This window comes from Cetorhinus maximus, unplaced genomic scaffold (assembly GCF_964194155.1).
Source record: "Cetorhinus maximus unplaced genomic scaffold, sCetMax3.hap1.1 HAP1_SCAFFOLD_1803, whole genome shotgun sequence".
In the NCBI taxonomy this organism is placed as follows: domain Eukaryota; kingdom Metazoa; phylum Chordata; class Chondrichthyes; order Lamniformes; family Cetorhinidae; genus Cetorhinus; species Cetorhinus maximus.
The window spans coordinates 23,723-38,004 of record NW_027597743.1 but is presented as its reverse complement, the minus strand read 5'-3'; positions in this window follow the sequence as shown (position 1 = coordinate 38,004).

Below are 14,282 nucleotides of genomic sequence, written 5' to 3'. Positions count from 1 at the left end.
TTTCCGAATTCTATCCAGCACATGGTTAATGGAGTTTATCACCTACCCTCGCATGACTGACGGAGTGAACCCTCCCCAAGTGACTAACAAGCACGTGTCTGAGTCGAAAGGTTATGGGTTCGAGTCCCCAGTCCAGAGACTTAAAGCCATAATTGAGGCTGTTACTTCCGGTGACAGCACTTAAGGGGCACTGCACTGTCGGAGGGTCAGTACTGAGGGAGTGCTGCACTGTCGGAGGGTCAGTACTGAGGGAGTGCTGCACTGTCGGAGGGTCAGTACTGAGGGAGCGCTGCACTGTCGGAGGGTCAGTACTGAGGGAGTGCTGCACTGTCGGAGGGTCAGCACTGAGGGAGCGCTGCACTGTCAGAGGGTCAGTACTGAGGGAGTGCTGCACTGTCAGAGGGTCAGTATTGAGGGAATGCTGCACTGTCAGAGGGTCAGTATTGAGGGAGTGCTGCATTGTCAGAGGGTCAGTATTGAGGGAGTGCTGCACTGTCAGAGGGTCAGTATTGAGGGAGTGCTGCACTGTCGGAGGGTCAGTACTGAGGGAGCGCTGCACTGTCAGAGGGTCAGTATTGAGGGAGTGCTGCACTGTCAGAGGGTCAGTACTGAGGGAGCGCTGCACTGTCAGAGGGTCAGTATTGAGGGAGTGCTGCACTGTCGGAGGGTCAGTGCTGAGGGAGTGCTGCACTGTCAGAGGGTCAGTACTGAGGGAGTGCTGCACTGTCAGAGTGTCAGTACTGAGGGAGTGCTGCACTGTCAGAGGGTCAGTACTGAGGGGGTGCTGCACTGTCGGAGGGTCAGTACTGAGGGAGTGCTGCACTGTCAGAGGGTCAGTACTGAGGGAGTGCCGCACTGTCAGAGGGTCAGTACTGAGGGAGTGCTGCACTGTCAGAGGGTCAGTACTGAGGGAGTGCCGCACTGTCAGAGGGTCAGTACTGAGGGAGTGCCGCACTGTCAGAGGGTCAGTACTGAGGGAGTGCCGCACTGTCAGAGGGTCAGTACTGAGGGAGTGCCGCACTGTCAGAGGGTCAGTACTGAGGGAGTGCCGCACTGTCAGAGGGTCAGTACTGAGGGAGTGCCGCACTGTCAGAGGGTCAGTACTGAGGGAGTGCCGCACTGTCAGAGGGTCAGTACTGAGGGAGTGCTGCACTGTCAGAGGGTCAGTACTGAGGGAGTGCTGCACTGTCAGAGGGTCAGTACTGAGGGAGTGCTGCACTGTCAGAGGGTCAGTACTGAGGGAGTGCTGCACTGTCAGAGGGTCAGTACTGAGGGAGTGCTGCACTGTCGGAGGGTCAGTACTGAGGGAGTGCTGCACTGTCAGAGATGCTAGTTTTCAGATGAGACATTAAAACCGAGGCCCCGTCTGCCCCCTCAGGTGGGTGTAAAAGATCCCACGGCCGCTATTTGGAAGAAGAGCAGGTGGGGGGAGTTCTCCCCCGGTGTGCTGGGGCCAATATTTATCCCTCAGCCAACTTCACTAAAAACACAGATAATCTGAGTTATTGTCACGTTGCTGTTCCTGGGATCTTGCTGTGCACAAACTGGCTGCTGTGTTTCCTACATGACAACAGTGACCACTGGTCGAACAAAGTCCTTCAGTGCCTGTGAAACGCTTTGGGGCGTCCTGAGTTGGGGAAATGCAAGTCTCTCTCCTTCTCGCTGGCTCTTTCTCCCTCCTCTCTCTCTCTCTCTCTCTCTTCCTGTGATTTCTCTCTCGCTGTCCCTCTGTCTCTGATCTGTCTCGCTCGCTGTCGTGAGGAAGCTGTCGTTCAGCCCATCGCACCCATCTCAGCATGGCCTTCCCTGGCACCTCTAGCTCCTCACTCCGATATTGAGCTGATGGTGATGGGGTGGGCGTAAATCTTGGCCTCTCTCTCACTCTCTCTCTCTCTCTCTGTTGCGGGAGGGCTGGATGAGGTGTCAGGGATTTCAGATGTCAGGAAACGACACTAAGCAGATCACCAAGGTTTTACAATGAGGGGCAGGCTGCCAGACTAAGTCCAGGCAAGAGGGCATGTGGAAACCAGAAAAGTCATGCTGCTAGGATTTGTAATTCTCAACCAGGGAATCTGCCGTCCGTAAATATTTTCCTAATGTGACCGTTGGCCAACATTAATATTCCCACATCAGAACAGTGATGTAGGAGGAGATGTTAATCCCTTCTTAAAATAAAACTGGCTTTCCGAAAACAACTACTGAACGCAAAAATTTGGGTCGAAGTTTTGACCAGGTCTGCGGCGGAGTGCAGAACTGTCAACCCGAGGTCAGGCAGTTCACTCCAAAGTATCTCACGGCATTGGCACAGAGTGACCGCCCTGTCCCCAGTGGCACCCAGTATAGACTTGGCACTGGGCAAAGTTGCAGGACCGGAATCGTGGGAAATTATCACCCTTTAGCTACACTGGGGGCGCTTGTTGGGGACAGTGTAGAGGGAGCTTTACTCTGTATCTAACCCCGTGCTGTACCTGTCCTGGGAGTGTTTGATGGGTCAGTGTAGAGGGAGCTTCACTCTGTATGTAACCCCGTTCTGTACCCGTCCTGGGAGTGTTTGATGGGGACGGTGTAGAGGGAGCTTTACTCTGTATCTAACCCCGTGCTGTACCTGTCCTGGGAGTGTTTGATGGGGACAGTGTAGAGGGAGCTTTACTCTGTATGTAACCCCGTGCTGTACCTGTCCTGGGAGTGTTTGATGGGGACAGTGTAGAGGGAGCTCCACCACTGGCGGCCGTGCCTTCAGCTGCCTGGACCCTAAGCTCTGGAATTGCTAAACCTCTCCACCTCTCTGTCCTTCTCCACCATTAAGTCGTTCATTACGCCTCCCTCTTTGACCGAGCTTTTGGTCACCTGTCCCTGATATCTCCGTATGCGGTTCGGGGTCAAATCTGTGTCTAATCTACATTCTTGTGAAGAGCCTTGGGGTATTTCTTGAGGTTGAATGTATGATATAAGTGTAGGTTGTTATTGAGTGTCAATTGAATACAACCCAAAGAAACTCAAAAGATTCTCTGGTGAGTTATCAAGTTAATGGGAATGAGAGGAAAATACAATTTCAGAGAATGTTGGACCAGAAATGACATTTTGATTGCTTAAAGTCTGGAAATAAAAACATACACCATAACAAACTGACTGATTCCTTCTGTGACAACCGGATATTTATTTTTCTTGTTGTGTGATGAATTGCTACATCAGTGTGGCTGAGAATCAGACACTGTTGGTGTGTGCCATTTACAGTCTGAGCTTGGGACACCACAATTCAGTTAGGGCTCAGAGTGAATCTCGCGCAATTCTTCGGGGTCTTGACAGGGTAGATGCTGAGAGGTTGTTTCCTCATGTGGGAGAGTCTAGGACCAGAGGGCATAATCTCAGAGCAAGGGGTCGCCCATTTAAGACAGAGATGAGGAGGAATTTCTTCTCCCAGAGGGTAGTGAGTCTGCGGAGTTCTTTACTGCAGAGGGCTGTAGAGGCTGGGTCATTAAGTATATTCAAGGCTGAGGTAGACAGGTTTTTAATCAGTAAAGGAATCAAGGGTTATGGGGAAAAGGCATCTCTCTCTCCCGCTTTAAGATGGTCCTTAAGATCGCCCTTGTGGATCGAGGTTTTGATCACCTGTCCCTAGTGTCTCTTTATGTGGCTCGGGGTCAGGTTTTTTGGCTGATTTATGGTCCTGTGAGGCACCTTGGGACATCTTCACCAAGTTAAAGCTGCAAAATGATTGAAGGTTCTCGCTTGGAGGGTCGGAGAGGTTGAGGGAGGGAATTCCAGAGCTCAGGGCCCCCCCGAGGCAGCTGAAGGCACGGCCGCCGATGGTGGGAGCGACGGGAATCGGGGGGGATGGTCAAGGGGCCGGAATCGGAAGGAGCGCCAGAGATCTGGGAGGCATGCACATCAAGGTTAAAGTTGGCAAGCCTGGACATGAGGCTCAGTACTGTAGGTGCACTGGCAGCACCTATCGATCCTATTTAGAAATACAAGTCATCATGTATGAATTCCCGATTGACCAGATGCGGCCAGGGTTGAACCTATGGTGTTACGATGGCAAGTCCCCCCTGGGAAAAGCTGGCCCACTTTCCGTGAGAGGTTGAGGCTGTGGGCTTTGGGACAGACTCTTACTGGGATAATCAAATAACTCACAGGGCAGGGGAGCTGCTCTTTGACAAGGAGGTTGGGATCTGAGTTCCTGAAAAGCCAGTCTTAGCACGGGGGCATAACTGGCAAGGCTGGCATTTATTGTCCATCCCGAGACGCCCCTTGAGAAGGTGGCGATGGGTCACTTTCTTGAGCCGTTTCAGCCCCGTGTATTGAAGGGGGTCCCACGGAGCCGTTAGGGAGGCAGTTCCAGGATTTTGACCCAGTGACGATGAAGGAACGGCCGGTATATCTCCAAGTCGGGGCGGTGTGTGTGTGTGACTGGGAGGGGAGCTTGGAGGTGATGCTGTTCCCAGGCTGCTGCTCTGGGGGTTGGGGGAGGGAGGGTGGAGGGGAGTGCGAAAACAGTGGCGAGGGGGCTGGGGGCGGGGGGGCTCTGTGCCTGAAAGGAAGCTGCCTCTCAGTGGCCAGTCAAGAGAGGCCGGGCGAGAAACCCTCAAGCTGAGCCCTCTCCATGAATCAGCAGCAAACCCCACCCCCTGCCCCTAGTGTCCTTATCAAACACCTTCTGCTGTTTCCTGATCTGAAGCTGCTGAAAATCCACATTTCAGACTGCCTGCCAGGATTGAGAAGAACAATTCCACTTTCGGCAACTCCCTGTATAAGAGTCAGCCTCGGCAACCCACGCAAACAGCAAGATACTTACATTTCTGTGGCGCCTTTCACCGCCTCCAGACGCCCCAAAGGGCTTCGCAGCCAACTAAGTATTTTTTTCCCACCCCCCAACCGGAGTCCAGTCATTGCAGCCGATTGGCGCACAGCAAGATCCCGCAAGCGGCAGTGTCGTTGTCGCCCATATCATCTGCGTTTTCAGTGACGTTGGGTTAAGGGATGAATATTGGTCCCGGGACACCGGGGGTAACTCCCCCCACCCCCCCCCACACCCCCCACCTCTCTTCTTCCAAATAATGGCCGTGGGATCTTTCACCCCCACCTGAGAGGGCCTCGGTTTAACGTCTCATCTGAAAGATGGATTGAAATGCCTTTAAATTTAGATCAAGTGTACCCTTGCTGTCCATCACACCCTGGGGGACCATGTGTCCTGTGTCATGCCAGTTACATTGCTTTGTGCATTCGATATGAAATTCCACCTCTGAGCTTTTCCTCCACCTGATTGGTCGCAATGAAAACCTGTGGATGACAATCAGATTTGTGTCAACTGAGATGACCTTCCCTTAATTCAGATCATTTTCCAGGCTTGTCAACTTTATTGTGTACCTGCTCTGGGAATGTTTGATGGGGACAGTGTAGAGGGAGCTTTACTCTGTATCTAACCCCGTGCTGTACCTGCCCTGGGAGTGTTTGATGGGGACAGTGTAGAGGGAGCTTTACTCTGTATCTAACCCCGTGTTGTACCTGTCCTGGGAGTGTTTGATGGGGACAGTGTAGAGGGAGATTTACTCTATATCTAACCCCGTGCTGTACCTGTCCTGGGAGTGTTTGATGGGGATAGTGTAGAGGGAGCTTTACTCTGTATCTAACCCCGTGCTGTACCTGTCCTGGGAGTGTTTGATGGGGACAGTGTAGAGGGAACTTACAGAGATAGGGAGGGTTGTCGGGGCTGGAGGAGGTTACAGAGATAGGGAGCGTTGTAGGGGCTGGAGGAGGTTACAGAGATAGGGAGGGTTGTAGGGACTGGAGGAGGTTACAGAGATAGGGAGGGTTGTAGGGGCTGGAGGAGATTACAGAGATAGGGAGGGTTGAAGGGGCTGGAGGAGGTTACAGAGATAGGGAGGGTTGTCGGGGCTGGAGGAGATTACAGAGATAGGGAGGGTTGTAGGGGCTGGAGGAGGTTACAGAGACAGGGAGGATTGTAGAGACTGGAGGAGGTTACAGAGATAGGGAGGGTTGTAGGGACTGGGGGAGGTTACAGAGATAGGGGGCTGGGACAGGCGAGGAGGGATTCGAAAACAAAGATGAGAATGTTAAAATGGAGGCAATGCCTGACCGTGTGTCAGTGTCGGTCAGCGAGTGACGGGGCGGGTGGGGGTGATGGATGAACGGGACTCACTGCGAGTTAGGATGTGGGGGCAGTGGAGCTTTGGATGAGTTGGAGATTACGGAGGGTGGGAGATGGGAGGTCAGGTTGGGGAGCGTCGGAAAAAACATTGATGGATGTAAGAAAGACACAGATAACTCTATGGTTAGAATACATTCCTCGGACTTAGTGCTGGTTGAGGTTCCAGAATCTCGGAATCACATCTGGAGATCCGAACTGGAGGAATGGAATGCCAATTGCTATTCGTGCCCCTGGTTATTTTTCAATGTTCCTTGTGGTTCTATAAAATATTAAACGATCTAGCCAATTCCTTTAAAAATAACATTAATTTTGGGAAAACATGCCTCCCTAAAAAGTCTAGTGGTTAAAATATTCACAATAAAAAGATATTCAACTCAAATTTATATGGACCATTTAACAGAGACCACAAGAACTCTCCCGAACGCCGCAGCATTCTAGGTTTGTAAGAGAGCTATTAACATCTCTTCATTTTCTCTCCTGCTTTGCCCAATCCCGAAAGGAGACAACAGTGGCTCACTCAGAGGCTAAAGGTTACGGGTTCCTGCTCCAGAGACTGGAGCACAAAAGTCCAGGCAGACTCCTTGATTGCCTTATAAAGAACATTACTGAGTGTTCTCATTCGTATAGTGGTATAGAGGCATAGTGCTCAGGTGCTGAGGGAGCGCTGCACTGTTGGAGGGTCAGTACTGAGGGAGCGCTGCACTGTCGGAGGGTCAGTACTGAGGGAGTGCCGCACTGTCGGAGGGTCAGTACTGAGGGAGTGCCGCACTGTCGGAGGGTCAGTACTGAGGGAGCGCTGCACTGTTGGAGAGTCAGTACTGAGGGTGTGCTGCACTGTCGGAGAGTCAGTACTGAGGGAGTGCTGCAATGTCGGAGAGTCAGTACTGAGGGAGTGCTGCACTGTCGGAGGGTCAGTACTGAGGGAGTGCTGCACTGTCAGAGGGTCAGTACTGAGGGAGTGCTGCACTGTCAGAGGGTCAGTTCCGAGGGAGTTTTTTTAAAAAATTCATTCGCGGGATGTGGGCTTCACTGGCTGGGCCAGCATTTATTGCCCATCCCTAATTGCCCCTTGAGAAGGTGGTGATGAGCTGTCTTCTTGAACCACTACAGTCCCTGTGGTGTAGGTACACCCACAGTGCTGTTAGGAAGGGAGTTGCAGGATTTTGACCCAGCGACTGTGAAGGAACGGCCGATATATTTCCAAGTCAGGATGGTGAGTGGCTTGGAGGGGAACTTCCAGGTGGTGATGTTCCCATGTGTCTGCTGCCCTTGTCCTTCTAGATGGTAGAGGTCGTGGGTTTGGAAGGTGCTGTCGAAGGAGCCTTGGTGAGTTGCTGCAGTGCATCTTGTAGATGGTACACACACTGCTGCTACTGTGCGTCGGTGGTGGAGGGAATGAATGTTTATGGATATGGTGCCAATCAAGTGGGCTGCTTTGTCCTGGATGGTGTCGAGCTTCTTGAGTATTGTGGGAGCTGCACTCATCCAGGGCAAGTGGGGAGTATCCATCACACTCCTGACTTGTGCCTTGTAGATGGTGGACAGGCTTTGGGGAGTCAGGAGGTGAGTGACTCACCGCAGGATTCCCAGCCTCTGACCTGCTCTTGTAGCCACAGTATTTATATGGCTGGTCCAGTTCAGTTTCTGGTCAATGGTAACCCCCCAGGATGTTGATGGTGGGGGATTCAGTGATGGTAATGCCATTGAATGTCATGGGGCGATGGTTAGATTCTCTCTTGTTGGAGATGGTCATTGCCTGACACTTGTGTAGTGTGAATGTTACTTGCCACTTGTCAGCCCAAGCCTGGATATTGTCCAGGTCTTGTTGCATTTGGACATGGGCTGCTTCAGTATCTGAGGAGTCACAAATGGTGCTGAGCATTGTGCAATCATCAGCGAACATCCCCACTTCTGACCTTATGATGGAAGAAAGGTCACTGATGAAGCAGCTGAAGATGGTTGGGCTGCGGACACTACCCTGAGGAACTCCTGCAGTGATGTCCTGGGGCTGAGATGACTGACCTCCAACTACCACAACCATCTTCCTTTGTACTAGGTATGACTCCAACCAGTGGAGAGTTTTCCCCCTGATTCCCATTGACTCCAGTTTTGCTAGGGCTCCTTGATGCCACACTCGGTCAAATGCTGCCTTGATGTCAAGGGCAGTCACTCTCACCTCACCTCGGGAGTTCAGCTCTTTTGTCCATGTTTGAACCAAGGTTGTAATGAGGTCAGGAGCTGAGTGGCCCTGGCAGAACCCAAACTGAGCGTCAGTGAGCAGGTTATTGCTAAGCAATACTTTACTGATGATAGAGATTCGTCTGATGGGGGGTGGTGGGGGTGGTAATTGGCCAGCTTCGATTTGTCCTGCTTTTTGTGAACAGGACTTACCTGGGCCATTTTCCACACAGCCGGGTAGATGCCAGTGTTGTAGCTGTGCTGAAACAGCTTGGCTAGGGGTGCGGCAAGTTCTGGAGCACAAGTCTTCAGTACTATTGCTGGAATATTGTCAGGGCCCATAGCCTTTGTAGTATTGAGTCCTTCAGCTTTTTCTTGATTTCACATGGAGTGAATCGAATTGGCTGAAGACTGGCACCTGTGATGCTGGGGACCTCCGGAGGAGTCCGAGATGGATCATCCAATCAGCACTTCTGGCTGAAGATTGTAGCAAATGTTTCAGCCTTATCTTTTGCACTGATGTGCTGGGCTCCTCCATCATTGAGGATGAGGATATTTGTGGAGCCTCCTCCTCCATTGAGTTGTTTAATTGTCCACCACCATTCACAACTGGATATGGCAGGACTGCAGAGCTTAGATCTGATCCATTGATGTGGGATCGCTTAGCCCTGTCTATCACTTGCTGCTTATGCTGTTTGGCAAGTAGTCCTGTGTTATAGCTTCACCAGGTTGACACCTCATTTTTAGCTATGCCTGGTGCTGCTCCTGGCTTGCCCTCCTGCATTTTTCATTGAACCAGGGTTGATCCCCTGGCTTGATGCTAATGGTAGTGTGGGGGATATGCTGGGCCATGAGGTTACAGATTGTGTTCGAGTGCAATTGTGCTGCTGCTGATGGCCCACAGCGCCTCATGGATGCCCAGTCTTGAGTTGCTAGATCTATTCGGAATCTATCCCATTTAGCACGGTGGTCGTGCCACACAACACGATGGAGGGTATCCTCAATGTGAAGTTGGGACTTCATCTCCACACTGACTGTGCAGTGGTCACTCCTACCGACACTGTCATGGACAGATGCATCTGCGGCAGGCCGGTTGGTGAGGATGAGGTAAAGTATGTTTTTCCCTCTTGTTGGTTCCCTCACCGCCTGCTGCAGACCCAGTCTAGCAGCTATGAGCTTTAGGACTCACTCAGTTCAGTCAGTAGTGGTGCTACCGAACCACTCTTGGTGATGGACATTGAAGTCCCCCACCCAGAGTACATTCTGCACCCCTGCCACCCTCAGTGCTTCCTCCAAGTGGTGTCCAACATGGAGGAGCAGTGATTCATCAGCAGAGGGTGGGCGGTACATGGTCATCAGCAGGAGGTTTCCTTGCCCATGTTTGACCTGATGCCATGAGACTTCATGGGGTCCGGAGTTGATGTTGAGGACTCCCAGGGCAACTCCCTCCCGACTGTTTACCACTGTGTCACCACCTCTGCTGGGTCTGTCCTGCCGGTGGGACAGGACATACCCAGGGATGGTGATGGTGGAGTCTGGGACATTATCTGTAAGGTATGATTCCGTGAGAATGACTATGTCAGGCTGTTTCTTGACTAGTCTGTGAGGCAGCTCTCCCAATTCCGGCACTCGCCCCCAGATGTTAGTAAGGGGGACTTTGCAGGGTTGACAGGGCTGAGTTTGTCGTTGTCGTTTCCGGTGCCTAGGTCGATGCCGGGTGGTCCGTCCAGTTTCATTCCTTTTTTGAGGCTTTGTAGCGGTTTGATACAGCTGAGTGGCTTGCTTGGCCATTTCAAGAGTCAACCACATTGCTGTGGGTCTGGAGTCACATGTAGGCCAGACCAGGTAAGGAAGACTGATCGACTAGGTAAGGACGACAGATTTCCTTCCCTAAAAGATATTAGTGAATCAGATGGGTTTTTACAACAACCATAAATGGTTTCATGGTCATCCTCAGATTTTTAATTCCAGATTTTTATTCAGTTTCCACCATCTGCTGTGGCAGGATTTGAACCCAGATCCCCAGAGCATTACCCTAGGTCTCTGGATCACTAGTCCAGTGACAATACCACTACGACATCGTCTCCCCTTGTCTGAGGTTCAGCACTGTCGGAGGGTCAGTACTGAGGGAGTCCTGCACTGTCGGAGGGTCAGTACTGAGGGAGTCCTGCACTGTCGGAGGGTCAGTACTGAGGGAGTGCTGCACTGTCGGAGGGTCAGTACTGAGGGAGTCCTGCACTGTCGGAGGGTCAGTACTGAGGGAGTCCTGCACTGTCGGAGGGTCAGTACTGAGGGAGTGCTGCACTGTCAGAGGGTCAGTACTGAGGGAGTGCTGCACTGTCGGAGGGTCAGTACTGAGGGAGTGCTGCACTGTCACAGGATCAGTACCGAGGAAGTCCTGCACTGTCGGAGGGTCAGTACTGAGGGAGTGCTGCACTGTCACAGGATCAGTACTGAGGGAGTGCTGCACTGTCGGAGGGTCAGTACTGAGGGAGTGCTGCACTGTCAGAGGGTCAGTACTGAGGGAGTGCTGTACTGTCACAGGATCAGTACCGAGGGAGTGCTGCACTGTCGGAGGGTCAGTACCGAGGAAGTCCTGCACTGTCAGAGGGTCAGTACTGAGGGAGTGCTGCACTGTCACAGGATCAGTACCGAGGGAGTGCTGCACTGTCGGAGGGTCAGTACTGAGGGAGTGCTGCACTGTCGGAGGGTCAGTACTGAGGGAGTGCTGCACTGTCGGAGGGTCAGTACTGAGGGAGTGCTGCACTGTCGGAGGGTCAGTACTGAGGGAGTGCTGCACTGTCAGAGGGTCAGTACTGAGGGAGTGCTGCACTGTCGGAGGGTCAGTACTGAGGGAGTGCTGCACTGTCACAGGATCAGTACCGAGGAAGTCCTGCACTGTCGGAGGGTCAGTACCGAGGAAGTCCTGCACTGTCGGTGGGTCAGAGCTGAGGGAGCGCTGCACTGTCGGAGGGTCAGTACCGAGGGAGTGCTGCACTGTCGGAGGGTCAGTACTGAGGGAGTGCTGCACTGTCGGAGAGTCAGTACTGAGGGAGCGGTGCACTGTCGGAGGGTCAGTACCGAGGGAGTGCTGCACTGTCGGAGGGTCAGTATTGAGGGGGTGTTGCACTGTTAGAGGGTCAGTACTGAGGAGGTGCTGCACTGTTAGAGGGTCAGTACTGAGGAGGTGCTGCACTGTTGGAGGGTCAGTACTGAGGGAGCGCTGCACTGTCGGAGGGTCAGTACTGAGGGAGTGCTGAACTGTCGAAGGGTCAGTACCAAGGGAGCGCTGCACTGTCGGGGGGTTAGTACTGAGGGAGTGCTGAACTGTCGAAGGGTCAGTACTGAGGGAGTGCTGAACTGTCGAAGAGTCAGTACCAAGGGAGCGCTGCACTGTCGGGGGGTTAGTACCGAGGGAGCGCTGAACTGTCGAAGGGTCAGTACCAAGGGAGCGCTGCACTGTCGGGGGGTTAGTACCGAGGGAGTGCTGAACTGTCGAAGGGTCAGTACCAAGGGAGCGCTGCACTGTCGGGGGGTTAGTACCGAGGGAGCGCTGAACTGTCGAAGGGTCAGTACCAAGGGAGCGCTGCACTGTCGGGGGGTTAGTACCGAGGGAGCGTGGCACTGTCGGAGGGTCAGTACCAAGGGAGCGCTGCACTGTCAGAAGTGACATCTTCCGGATGTGATGTTGAACCAGGTCCCCCGTCAGCCATCTCGGACGAGGTGTAAAAGACCCCATGGCCACTAACTAGCAGGACAAGGCGAGGTCTGCCCTGTGTCCTGGATGCAATATTCATACCTCAATCTCTTAAAAAAAAATCGGGGGTCATTATCACGTTGATGTTTGTGGGAGCTTGCTGTGCATAAATTAGCGCCGCGTTTCTGACATTACGATAGTGAGCACACTTCAAAAGGCACTTCCTTGTCTCTGAAGCCCTTTGGGACTTCCTGAAGTCATGAGAGGCAAGACAAAATGCAAGGCTCTCTCTAAAACTGGAATGAAAATGACTTCCATGGCTGAAGCAACACTCTCCCTCTCTCAGACAGGAATGTGGGGTTAAGGCTACAACCAGAACAGCCATGATCTTATTGAACGCTGCAGCTGGGTCGAGGGGCTGAGTGGCCTCCTTCTGCTGCCTATGATCATATGTATGTCTGTACTAATTTGGAAATAAACTTGTTAAATTATACCAGTTAGTACCGAATTACAGCATAGATTCATCAGCACAGGAGGTGGCCCTTCAGCCCATCGTGCCTGTGCTGGATCTATCCAATTAGTTCCACTCTTCCTCCCCCCACCCCACCCCACCCCAGGCTCTTTCCCCCATATCCCTGCAAATTTTTCCCCTTCCAGTATTTATCCAATTCCCCCCCTTTTGAAAGTTCCTGTTGAATCTGCTTCCACCGCCCTTTCAGGCAGCGCCTTCCAGATCACAGCAACTCGCTGCGTCCAAAAAAAACAAATTCTCCTCATCTCCCCCTCTGGTTCTTTTCCCCGATTCCCTTCAATCTGGGTCCCTCTGGTTACCGACCCTCCTGCCGCTGGAAACACTTTCTCCTTATTGACTCTATCCAAACCCCCTCATGATTTTGAACGCCTCACTTAAATTTGCCTGGAACGTTTAAGAACAGGAAAGGGTAGTATCTCAGACCGTACACCACCAGAGCCTTGTTAGTAAAGCCAAGATTAGCTAATGTTCCATCGTAAAACCAGTCAGCAGGTCTGGCGGCATCTGTGGAGAAACAGAGTTGACGTTTCAGGTTGATGTCCTTTCATCTGCCTTTGGTCGGTTCCAGTTCTAACGAATGGTCATTAACTATTTCTCTCTTCACAGATTCTGTCTGACATGCTGAGGATTTCCAGCGCTTTCTGATTTTACCTCAGGTTTCCAGCCGCAGGATTTTGTTTTTGTAGTAGCCAATGTTCTTCTCTGCGTGCCCAACACCATGGCAACAACTTGCATTTGATGTACTGAAATGTCCCCAAGGTTCTTCACAGGGACAGGCACCAGACAAAAATCTGACCCCATGCCACACATAAGGACCTAAAGCTTGGTCAAAGAGGGAGGTTGAAAAGAGCGTCTTAATGGGAGAGAGAGAGACAGAGAGGTTTAGGGAGTGAATTCCAGAGCTCAGGGCCCCAGGCAGCTGAAGGCACGGCCGCCAATGGTGGAGCGATGGGAATCGGGGGATGGTCAAGAGGCCGGAATTGGAGGTGCAGAATTGTGGAGGATACGTCACTGAGCCAGCAGCTGGAGGTATAAGCTCCACCTGCACACCCACCCGTGCACACACCCGCTCTCTCTCACACCCTCTCACACACACCCGCTCTCTCTCTCACCCTCTCACACACACCCGCTCTCTCTCACACCCTCTCACACACACACACACACCCGCTCTCTCTCTCACACACCCTCTCTCACACACACACACACACACCCTCTCTCACACACACACACCCCCTCTCTCACACACACACACCCCCTCTCTCTCTCACACACACACACACACCCCCTCTCTCACTCACACACACACACCCTCTCTCACACACACACACCCTCTCTCACACACACACACCCTCTCTCACACACACCCACCCCCTCTCACACACACACCCCCTCTCACACACACACACACCCCCTCTCTCTCTCTCACACACACACACACCCCCTCTCTCACTCACACACACACACACACACACACCCTCTCTCACACACACACACCCCCTCTCACACACACACACCCTTTCACACACACACACCCTTTCACACACACACATGCCCTCTCTCTCACGCACACACCCTCTCACACACACACACACCCTTTCACACACACACATGCCCTCTCTCTCACGCACACACCCTCTCTCACACACACACACCCTCTCTCTCACGCACACACCCTCTCTCTCACGCACACCGCAGGCAAGAAAAAA